The following is a 12,952-nucleotide window of genomic DNA, read 5'->3' on the forward strand; positions in this document are numbered from 1 at the left end:
GGAAGAAATATGATATTATGAGAGCATATACGCAACCCTTCTCCGAAAAGCTGAAAGCTTTTATAGATGGGTTGATGTAAGGGTTGATCTAAAATGAAATGAGATACTTCAACAGCGAAATGTCCGAAAAATTAATTTAAAATCTACTCTTCTAAAATTGAAAAGCCTTCAGCGTTGTTTGTTAAATAGCGAAACGAAAGTCGTTCCAAAAAGTTCCAGTTCTTGTAATAAATAAAAATAATTAATGTGGATTGACGGACTTTTTTTGACCTACTAATGCTGAGTTTTGAACCGCGTCCACATTATATGTGGATTCGCACCACAAAATTCGTTCCATTGATGCACTGAATCACGGAATAGTGACGAGCATGTTTTAATGAAAATAATATTGAAGAGTTTATAAAAAATTTATAATTTAATCAAATTAAAAATTAATTATAATCGGGTACAATTATTCTGGTGTGTATTCATCCCCTGCAAACACTCTTTGGAGGTGGCTTATAGGGAATATACATATATAAAAATAAAATAATTCTATGATATGTGAATGATGAAACTTTCATTTCATAAATTAAGGTATTTATAGTCATGTATAAATTTCAGGCAGGAAATACGTATATAGAATCTCCGGCTCGCGGATAGCGGCCATTTCCTGGCATCTTATGTCGCAAGTTTGAATTAAACCATGCACATAGCACAGCGTCTAAAAAACCTAGAATGACGCAGGGAAAACAGGTGTATTTACAAATAAATAGCAATACACGTCAGCTTCGAGATTTCGATTGTTGGCGCCTATTATTTTGGACGGCGTTTTCATATATTAACGACGGTAATGCAGCTGAACAGATGAGGAAAAGGAAAGAGAAACCGTTGACTAGGGAATGCCAATTTTAATAATATGCATTAAAAATTGGAAGCATTTACATTCATTAATTTGTCAGTATCAGGCGTAGTATCGTAGAAATGAAGAAAATTCAAATAAGAAAAGTGTCTTTTACTTCTGCTGATAATTCTATACACGTAAACTGTTTAAATAGTACTATGCATGGTAGTTTTATAAGATGTATGAATATTTTACTGTAGCCTTAAGTACCCGATGCCGTACTCTGGTTCCACCAACCACAAATCCTTACCAAATCATCTAATGAGCAATTATTCTTCCTAAACAAATAATTATTACCAATTACTTTCCAATAAGATTTTCAACGAGTTATTTTGGTTAGGTGACAGGGACGTAGTTTTCCTGATATATCGGGCGGGAATCTTCTAAGTCTCAATTTCTTTTTGTAGAACTTACTGGATATTATGAAAACTTCTATTTATTTTTTGAGGTGCTTTTCGTTTTGCTGTAACTTTGAGGTGTGGAAAAGGCCTTCCAGTACTCCATTTTATTACATTTTGTAGACAATAATTTAATGCTTAATTAACTTATTTTTTATCCTACGCTATTTTGTGCGATGCAGTTTTAACTTTACCTTGTGGAAGCGATCCATGACTGAAAGAATACATTTTGTATTTCCGGATGAAATATTTATTCAAACGACTTAAGCTTTAACGCGTGGTGTCATTATCGGGCAATATTAGGGTACACCCCATCGGGGTTCGAAATGGAACCCAAGTCATTGGAATAAACATTGCATGTGAAAATACTAAGTGATTTCTTTGAGCTACGCCATTTTGGTAAATTTAGCATTGTCATCATATCCTGTATTCGATTAATATCAACCAGCTTTCTAGGCCAGCAATAATGATAGACGGATATACCTTGTAACAATCAACGAGAGCGTGCGCTTAGTATCGAATGCGAGTACCGCCTTGTCCTTTGACATTGGATGAATATTGAATGATATGTCAAGGAAAGGATGAAATAATTTAATAGATCTAATCAGAATCAAAGACAATATTTTCACTGAGTGACATAGCGTTCCTAAAGGTTTTTCATGAGCTTCCCGCCTCGAAAGTACAGCTTTACGCAGTCAAGCGTGGCACATTAGCACTAAATCTTCTTCGCCTGAAACCCGAATTTTAACATTGCTGCGCAGTATGTCGCGTAGCAGATTCTAATTATTCCCTAGTAATAAATATGGGAGGCATCAGAAGATGATATGATGTAGATGAAGTGCTCGTAGGGAGTTGGACTTTTATTTCATACCCAATTTTGTGCGACACGCCTGCAGTAGATTCATAAATACTTAAGGTGTCCCCCTAATGATTTTTGCTACCGTCGTTCGACGTATAACACAACCGTATATCAAACCATAGAATCGCCAGTTCTTGCACGAGGCTGCAGGTGAAGACGTGACCAGTTAGTTAGTCGCTGAGTTCACTGCCCACCGGAGTAATCCAGTTATTCATTGAATAATGGAAAAAACCTGCAACCTCCAATGAATGCTTCCCATATGCTTCCGTGGTGGGTGGTGCGCCTTAACAAGTCAGGACTCATCGCCATTGATGCTTTCGTTTACCTTTTGTCTTCGCGTCGACCACGCTCGTTTTGCGGAGCGAGCAGACCGTCGAACCAGAACGGAGATGCATTCGCCGCGAGGCAATGGCCATGGGTTCATCACTCGTGGATTGCTTACCTTTGATCATTGAATTTGTTGTCTCTTCGGGGTAACAGGAAACAGTGGACTTTACAATTGTTAATTGGCTGAGGGAAAAATGAGGTGCGTTGCCGCTCACCGATAAAACCCACCACCGCAGGAGAGATACGTAAAAGGTTCACATTAGTTGGAGTAAGGGACAAATTTATATAGAGTGTAAATGGGAGTGGCCGTCAACGTGTATGAGCTACTAAACTACAATCTAACCCCTCCACCGTGGATACACGTGGCCGTGTCGATTCAAGTATCGTCGGAAGATCAAAGGTTTGTGGAGGGTACTTGACTATAATCTTGCAGGATTTAGCCGCCGGGATTTTTAAATAGCAATGGGATAAACAAAAACTCTTTGAAAGTCGATACCGTACCGACGGATGGGATATTTTTTTTCGATTCATTAATAAAGTTACAGCTAAGTACATGTAAAGTACTCGTAAATAATCGGCCAATATTTCCCTGGACATTACTCTTGTCCCTTAGCGATTGAATTATTCCGGCTGAGTGAAGAATGTGTTCTGAGAGCAGCTATGACTTTTTTCTTACTGTAAGGAGGAAAAATAAACCTAGAATATTTAGTTATTATTGGAGAGGTACGATAGAACATACATTTATTTAAAGTATTTCTGCCCAGTCAAATGCATGTGCGTTCTGTGCTAAAATATTTGTGATTGAGAAAAGGTTCAATGAAAAATGTTAAGATATGTTTGTCTTTCTCCTCTAGTTTACTGATGTACTTATTTTGTCCCTATCCATTTTAATATCAATTACCGGCAGCAGTCACACCAACCAGTTCCTCTGATATGTTCATTAACTTCTTGACCAAGTCAATTGTCTTGATTGCTATGTAATTAAAATCTGATGACGTACTAATTGAGTTGAATCCTGATTACCCTGCCAAGTTGGGGCTGAGGGAAAGTCGAACGAGCAAAAGTATTCCCTTCCATTCTCACGGTTTGCATTGGCCTCTGCTGCGTTCCAGACATCACATTCAATGTGCATGGAGTAAGTACTTCTTGAGTGTTTCCGACAATAATTTTTGGGCTGGTATCATGAATGGTATTTGATAGTATCCTGTGTATCTAAAAAATTGAAATTAAAATTTTCTATTCGGAGGAATATTGTGTGACCCATTCCGAAAGTTTCTTAATCCATCCAAGTACTTTGTAAGTTCCATTAGTAAACAGAGATGCGATCTTTTGAAGTAACCTTTTATTAAGACGTGCGTTTTAATGATTTTTCAATCGTTATTACTTCTGATATATAATTATATGTGGAATTCCCGGGAGCAGCAATTATTATTATTTAACTTTAACCATGAAGTGTCAGTTTTAATATTTGATAATTTAACTTAATCCGTCCGTAGACATAAATTTGGCTCGTTGTGGAACGAGAAAGTAAATTTGTTAACGGCAAATCGTTTAAAGAAAGAGGTAGCTACAGTATATTTATATGCCAGGAGTTTAAAAATAACAGCTAAATCAATTTGTACGATCTACTGCCGCGGAGTTAAAAATTGACTAATTATTGGTCAAATTTTAACGATCAAATCGATCGAGAGGCAAGGTTTCTGCGGTTGTCATCTCACGTAATCCATACAAAACGTAACTACAGGAGAAATAGAAGGGGACCGACCCAGTGAGAATTCGGGCTAGGAATTTTATCACAACTTTGAGGACATATAAATTACAAATAATAATACGGATGATGGCGTGAGGAAATACAGATATTTTTTGACTGTACGAGATGAGTTAGCAGGAAAGCTAGGATAACTGGAGCTATACGAATTGTGAGGGCATAAAGAAACTTTATGTCTATACGTATTGATAAATATACATTTCAGGTGCAGATTCAGCGAAGAGTGTTAATAATATTCACTGGTTATAAGATCAATTAGAGGACATAATAACAGGCGTTCCAGGAAGGATGCATTTGATAGTGATGGCGGATTAGTCGGTAGGCAGAAGAAGATTTGGCAGTGGGGAATGGTACTAGACTTTAGGAATGACCGCGGGGGGCAACCATTACGGGTTTGCAGAAGACAGGGGTGAACCATCAACAACACTTGAGTAAGACTCTATAAAAGGTGTAGGTGCACATAGAAAGTTCCTGGGAGTTCAGGAAGATATCAGTTAGACTAAATTATGGTTAGTAACAGTGTGATCAATTCGCACAGTTTTCCCAGAGCGGATGTAGATTAAGTTCATATTCTAATTATAATAATGTGTAAGATCATTTTAAAAGGGTAAGATAGGAAATACGGTTGAGGAAATGGAAAATAGAAGAATTAACCGGGACTAAAAGAAAGGAATACCAACAGGCTGCAGAGAACAATATGAGGCAGGACAGGGAGACGTATACTATAGAAGAAAAATGGGAAATATCAAAAAGGGATATATATGATACATAATGCAATGTATTATTTTGGTGATACAATATTTTCCAGTCCTTTCTATCGGTGAAATTTTCTCCTAGTCTTTCAATCTGTGGCTCATATTATCCTGAGAAAACCTAAAGTAATACCCTAATTTTTGTAATATGCTTTATTTAAAAGTTGTATACGCACATTAAAATCCTATGCAATATATTTCAACTTTGGGGAATAATATTTTCGGCTTGAATTCAGATGTTATGTAATCAAATTAACATTATCCACCTAGTGAGAGTTCCATAAATTTCTTATTTGAAATCGTGCTATTTGGTGATTAACACTGATTTAAAAATTCTTCACCGGGTGCGAAAACTTGGATCGACACTAAGTTTACCTTGAGCATTCAAACACATGGAAATCAGTTTTACCTTATTTCACGTCAGTGCGAATCACGGTGCTAATTTAAATCCTGTAGCAAAGAAGAAGTGATGATGGAGGAGGCGTTTCCAGTCCCAGGCTCCATTGTCGGGAGCAAGGAGGTGATCATTGCCATTAATGACGACTGGGTCTGTGGTTATGATCTTCTTGCCATTCTTTTTTACACATTCTGAAACATTTACAGGGGCAATCACCAGTTTTCAACCCTCTCATCTCGCCCCGCATCCGCCCGCTCTCTCTCTTTCTCTCTTTTCCTCCCGCGACCGTTTTGAATCATCCTCCCGGGTCCATTCATCCGAATCAGGTAGCCGCTGACGATCACGATTCTCCCATTCCCGACTCGTTTAGTATTGCGGTGCGCTCTTTTTGGGTCGTTCGCGAGCTTTCGACAGAGCGGGTGATGGACCAGGGGTGGAGGAGAGGGGGGGCCGCGGGAGGCTTCCCAACAACCCATCCTTCCCCCCTCGTCCTCCCCCACACCCCCGTCCGAGCGCCGATCTCAAGCCTCGGCTCCCAACGAAAAACCCCGCCCCTTCAATGCCTCATGCCCACCGATCTTCTCTTTCTCCTTTTTTTCGAACAGCGCGTCAATCCTTTCGGGCAGCAGATGTATGATGCGGGATGGTCAGCGGCACTTTTGCGGAATCCTCAAAAGCATCCGTTCATGGTTAGGAGGCTAGTGCGTGTAAGAATGCGGCCACGGGTCCAAGAGACGTGCAAAAATTTGAGTCACCAGAAGTTGTTTGGCGTTTTGAGTACAATGCGCGGAGGGCGTGGAACCAAATATAGGCGAAGAGGTCATGCATTCTGAAAATGACAAATGGTTAGAAGTACCTACATTTGTGGAATATAGACTACCGATAAATAATATAAATTTGGCAAACAAAGAAAGCAACTATAACCACACGTCCATTTCGTTGTCCAGTAGTCCAGTATGTACGATTTGCCAGCGTACATACATAAATCTGCGACGCCGATAATGTTTCAATCTTTTTCGTTATTTTCTCTTCATGTTTTGAATGCTAGTGAATCTGTTATTCCTGGACGACATTTTCATAACCCGTTGGCTTCCGTAGAGTTTATTTAATAGCAGTTCTTATGCATATTTTTTTAAATTTAGATTGAAATTAAGATAAGTTAGCTATTGATATACTGATTGACGACCGAGGAGTTTGTATTGTGAATGTCATTTCTTTCTGATTGGGAGAAAGTTTTATTATCCAAAAACTGACTTTGCACTACTGGCCAACGCTATATCATGGAATACTTCCACTTACTATTACAGAAGATGATAAAGGAAATTCATCTCTGAACTGGATAAAGAGTTCAACTTGCTCATTCGTTCTTTATAGCTTGTTTTGTGGTGTCCTTCTTTTAAAAAACTATATTGAAAGCGTAAATTTCCAAATTTAAAATTCAATTACTTAGTCACATTAAATGCAGCTTACTCATTTAAAATTTTATAGATATGTAAAATTATGGTATTTATTTTGGGGTATTGACACCATGTGTGGAAGGTATTGATTAAAGCACTTTCTCCAATGTTTCACCCTACTATCAGCTATTGTCATTATTTAAGGCTGAATTCAGAGAAAGAGGTCGTATCTTGCGGTCCTATCCTAAAAACGTATATTCCCGTAGCTGGACCCGAATGAGAGACTTTTTTTATGCAAAGGGCGAGCATTTTCCACAGGGCTAACATGGCTGGAAACGTTTGTGCTGGCATGGTTACATTCAACGCCAGAAACAGAGGCGCCATGAATTCAGTCTCATAACTTCAGATGGAAGCCACGTCAGGTGGTCGACTGAAAAAAATGGTATTATCCGTCATCACCGTGAAAAATACGCATCTCATTGCTAAGAACATGGGTGTTACTCTTACGTCAAACCTTTCAAAGGGCACACACATCCAAAGGCTATGCGGGTCAGCCTTAAATAAGCTAGATTTAATTGAACCGGTATTAGAGAAATCAAAGAAAAGGAGTAACGTCGAGAAAGGTGTTACTCCGCATTAGCTAGACCACATTTGGAATACGCGGCAGGTATACGAAATCCACGTGAGCAAACCTTAATTGCAGAACTGGAAAATGTTTAGAGAAATTTCGCCAAATTTGCTGAAAGGTGCTACGAGAAGAGAGTATGCGTATCAGAGGAATTAGGTTGGGAATCCGTTGATTCACGAAGCCGGCTGGCGAGACTTAAGAAAGAAGCAGGACACCCGAGTTCATCCGCGAAACCAAGAGAATCATTTTGGCCTTAAATCACGAGTATATTGGAACAATTCAGCGACCGGAATACAGGGTACGTTCCAAAGGAAATGATTTTATTTTTTAAAATTATGTTATTGAACAGATTTGCATAGGCACTTAAAATTCTTCAAATTACTGTCCTTGGCTCTCTACACATATTTTTCCAGCAATTCTGCCATGACCGGTGCGCGCCCTGAAAGTCATTTTTGGGGACCTCTCACAAGGTCTTCGTCACGGCTGATTATATGCGGCAAGGCGCGTTGTCATGTATTTGTCAGGTAGCGGAGATGTCTCTTCTCGTCCTGATGACCCTTTTTTGGAGTCTTTTCAACACATACTCGTAGTAGGCAGCATTAACTATCTGTTCTTGAGGAACAAACTCCTTATGGACCACTCCTTTATTGTCGAAAAAGATAATGATCAACGTTTTCACTTTTGATTTGGTCATTCTTGCCTTTTCGGGCTTGGGGGACTGGTCGGTGTGCCACTCAGGGCTTTCGGTTTCTGGGTTGTATTAAAAAACCCAGGTTTCATTACCAGTGATGACGTTGTCCAAATAATCAGGTTCATTTTCAATACGTAGCAAAACTTCACCTGAAATTTCCGCTCGGTTGGTCTTTTGTGACACGGACGGCATAGGTTTACGGCACGGCGCGCATAGGTTTACAATAAATGACGTCCTGCCGCTTCCGTAGCTTGGAGAGCACTAAGACCGGCTTTGCGGCAAAGCTTAGCGCCTCCCCCCACCTACTCCAAGTCGTTTGATTTCACTACGGCAACAAGAGCGGCACAGAAAATTCAATTGCATTACTTTTGGAACGCACCCTGTGAAATACGGTAGATATGCACTTTCAAAAGCAGATTCTAGAAAATCGTTTTTCCTTCGGATGACACTCAATCATACCAACAATCTAACCGAAGCACCCGAATATATTTATTCGAAGGTAAATGTTTGATGATTTAGTCAATTATGCATTGCATGACAAACATTTGTATAGGCCTGAATGTGCTCATATGTAAGGACGTTTTTGTACATTAGCTGCTATATACTGTATCTAGTTACCTAACACCCTCCGCTACAAGCCCTTTCGGAGGCTTACTTTGTGGATAGATGAATGGATAGAATGTTTAAGTATTATAGTAATTACTCCTCAGAGAAAACTTTTCTTTGAACTATATTTGTTTTTTTAACTTAGAAATTTACACCCACCTATTATTTCGTTATTAGCTAAGCCTCCTTAAGAAAATGTCTGCTCCACCCTATCCCATGCAATGCCATGTTACCAAAAATTTATAATAGTATGGTTTACAATAGGGTGAGAAAATAGTTATTGTGAATCTCTGGTTTAGTAAGGTGTTTAATCTATATAGATTAATAGTTTTATTTAATATTCTCTCAAAACTATATCATTTGTAGTACTCCATTCTTACCTATTCATTGCTGATTCTCTTAACCCATTAGCTCCTCATATATCCTTTCAATATGTACCATAGGAATCTGCCTCCTTGTCCCCTTCCCTTAGGACGTTTGCCCTTACTTTCTTCCTCGCAATTCCATTGTATCTCGCGGTTCCTAGGTATTCCATTTCCTATATCTCCTTCTGATTCTTCTTTTTGTAGATTGTTTAATACATATCAACTTTTCTTCTTCTTTGGGTGTGCATGCATCCTCCTCTCTCAACGTTTTGCCCATTTTATTGCCAAATACGCCATAATTCAACATTCACCAGGATGCGAATGCTTCTATTATTCTCTAGCTACACAACTCTTGTCCAAACAGGGCCTTCCATCTCAGTGTTTGCCATCTTCAAAATCTTCTGTTACCCCGCTCTCTTTTACCCCTCCTCGCTCAATTGCCCACGGAGACGTGCCGCTTCCAAACAATTATTTCATCAGCAACCCTTTCAGTCATTCCGCATCTCTCAGCGTGAACTTCCAACCTTCCCCGCCGCCAACCCACGTTATCCTCCACCCCCCGCCAATGCCCCCCTCCTGTGTCCCCTCCCCCGGTAACAAACCTTCATTCCTTCCTCCCCCACTCATATACTCCCCACGTGGGCGAAGAGCGAGGGAGGAAAGGCGGCGGGGGGGGGGGGGGGTGGCAGGACGGCAGGCGCCCGCAAAAGGGAGGGAGAGGGATTGACGGAGAGAACGCGAGAAAAGCCTCCCCTCTGGCCTTGCGCCGCCGACCCCTCCCCCTCTCACAACCCCCGGGCGGTGTGGGGTGGGTGGAAGGAAGGGTGGTGATATTGTTCTCTGATGCGGTGGCGGAGGTGCTCTCGCCGGGACTCGAAGTGGTGGTGTGGAGTTGGCGGAGTCGACTGCATCGCACTGGAGGAGAGCTGCAATGCCGCAGGGCATGCGACTCCGGGATAGACGGGAGGGTCGGAGACTCCTCGTCGGGAGGGCGTTGGCACAGGAGGAAACGGGTGGATTTTTTTTATCTCGTCATTTACTCGAAAGAAAAATACCCATTCGCACAACAGAGAAGGCGTCAAAACACACAATGCTCGCGAATTATTTGCTCAGAATGCCAATCAGTATTGCGCAGTATAGCCTGCGTTAGCGGTGGAGGAACAAAGCCTAACTCATCGCGTTCCTCTTCATCCTCGGAATAGACGTCGCACATTTTATCGCGTCTGGCAATGAGCTAATTATCCAGCCATTATTATTATCGGGTCAGTTTTCCGGGTAAGTTTCGGTGAATGAAAGAGCTCCTAGCCCATATTACACATAAACGTGATGGAGAATGATGTACAATTTTTCAATGACTCGCAGATTTTCTTAAAAACCACTCAAATGATTACTGATAAGGATTTTTGTCCGATTGATTCTTATGGGTTCTGAGTAAAACAATAGTTTCCGAAAGTGGTTTACCGTGATATCCGTGATCCTGAGGACGCAGCAGCTATATCAGATGATCTTATTGCTATACAACGCTGATGCGATACTTGGCAATCAGTTAAACTTAAAAAAGTGCATATTTATAAATTATTGGAAAAAGAGCAATTCCCACCCGAACGCCTACTGTATCGGGAACACCGAAACGGGATGTGTAGCCTTAATTAAATACCTAAGTGTTACCCTCGCTCACGATCTCTCCTGTTCAAACTCATACGGGGAATATGCGGACAAGTCAACACAAAATTGGTATTTATTATAAGAGAACAAGGTAGATGTGATGAAAAAATCAATGAGAAATGCTATCCGTCGCTGGTTAGGCCTCATTTAGAATCTGCTGAAAGTATATGGGATCCTCACGAAGTTGGATAAATTGCCGAACTGGATCGCGTGTAGGGTAGAGGAGCTAGATATGTATAACGTGGTTATGATAAACTTAGTAGCATATCCAAAATATTAGAGAAGCTAGGCTGGGAATCACTCACGGGGCGAAGATTTAATTACAGTTTAATATCTTGCATAAATTGGATGGAGGTCCCTTTAGAAGTGATACTGAAAATCTATTATTGCTCCATCGTACTACGGCGGAAGAGATCATGTTACTAAATTAGAGAGATCTAGTGTGTAACAGATATATTTAAGATTTAATTTTTTCTGCGAACGATAAAGGATTAGAATAACATTGTCCGAACGCAGTGGTCGTAAAAATGTTTGAGTCAAAATTAGCCTGATGCGTATTCTCCCCCTGCCATACATCCTAGCGGTGGCTTGCAGAGGACATAAATGATAAATCATTAAACGAAAAAGAGAATATTTTACCCATGAATGTCTGCCACAAACCATAATGTTTTGGAAGATAAGGTGTCCTATGGTATCTCTAGGAAGATGATTTTGACTTGTTTCTATGATTTTTGAAAAAAACATGTCCAGTAAAATCCATGGAAAAATGTCACACAGCATCGTAATAGGGAGTGTGAAGTAAACGTCATGGAAACCTGGTGCTTGCATCATGGGTGAAGTTTTCTAGATTCCCAAGAGAACTTGAGTTACTGCTGCAAGTGATGGCTGATGTTCTTCAATCGAGCCATCTTTTATTAATTCATTTTATGAGACAACAAATATCTTATCTTTTGATAAATATTTCCTCTTTAAATATAAAAAGGAGTATTTAATCTGATTGGCGATTTCATTGGTAGATTTTTACATAATTACGAAATAGAATTATTTGCCGGGATTGAAACACAATAAGTTAATAGTAACTACATCTACATCCAGATGTAGATGTATTTACTGCTTTGCTTCTGTTTTAAACCTATTTGCTGTTTATCTGGAGGAAATATTGGCGTCTAAACTTCCGTTTCATCGATAGCTTTTTTCCACAATTCGGTTTTAAGCAAATGTATGCTTAATGGCAAAAAGTTCAGATACATTTTTGACAAGCTGATTATGTTTGGTTTGCTAGGAGTCTAGCTATTATTTATATCGTCCTGACATAACTTGCGTGATTCGTCAATGGTAGTTGAAATAGTCTAGTCAATGCATGTGTCGTAAATAGACTTTCTACCCTTGCGGAACCAATAAACTCAAGTTCCTAGAAAAGAAATAATGCTAACGTAAAAATCGTTGGCATAAAATTTCGAAAGTTGGTCAGGTCACACAAAAATGAGATATTTGAGTTCGAATCTCAGTTTGTTCAATTGATACGTTAAATGCTCCTTCCGTGTACCCATGTACTCGATGGTTATTTTCACGGACCTCTGCCTCCCTTGGGTATACTCTCAGGAATGATTCACTGTTTATTACGACGGGCGGACTTGGAATAACAGCCCCTGGGTGGCCAATATTAGAATGTCAAAGGAGTGATGGACGTCCACGGACAGCATTTGCTTTTCGGACGCGTGGAGAAAGATTTGTCGTGAACAAAAAAAACTGTGATATACTGCTTCAATAGTCGGCGTTATCGGCTACCTTAATTTTTCCCTGCGTAATTTTGGGTCGAGTATTGAACTATTTATACTTGCGCTCGATGGTGGCACACGAAGATTCTTATATGGGTATTTTTCTCACCTGAAGATTAAAATTTTTATTGATACTATGACTTCTTAAGTTTCAATCCTATGTAACTGTTCGAAAGTTCATTTCTTATCTATGAATCCTAAGAGTTACTTTTTTCCATGAATTTTAGTTTCCAGGGGTCTGGCTCCTGGTCATGATTCACCCTTGAAAGTCAAATATTTTATTAGCCGTAAAAATTTATTGTACTCTAATAACATGAATTCCTACTTTGGTCGCAAACAGTACATATATATCAGACAATAGTTGAAACCGGCGAAGCAATTGGAAAATTATATCCGTCTAACTCATGTCATTCATCAGCATATTGATTGATCGTGATA

This window comes from Hetaerina americana, unplaced genomic scaffold, assembly GCF_022747635.1.
Source record: "Hetaerina americana unplaced genomic scaffold, ioHetAmer1.1.p SCAF_96, whole genome shotgun sequence".
Classification (NCBI taxonomy): Eukaryota; Metazoa; Arthropoda; class Insecta; order Odonata; family Calopterygidae; genus Hetaerina; species Hetaerina americana.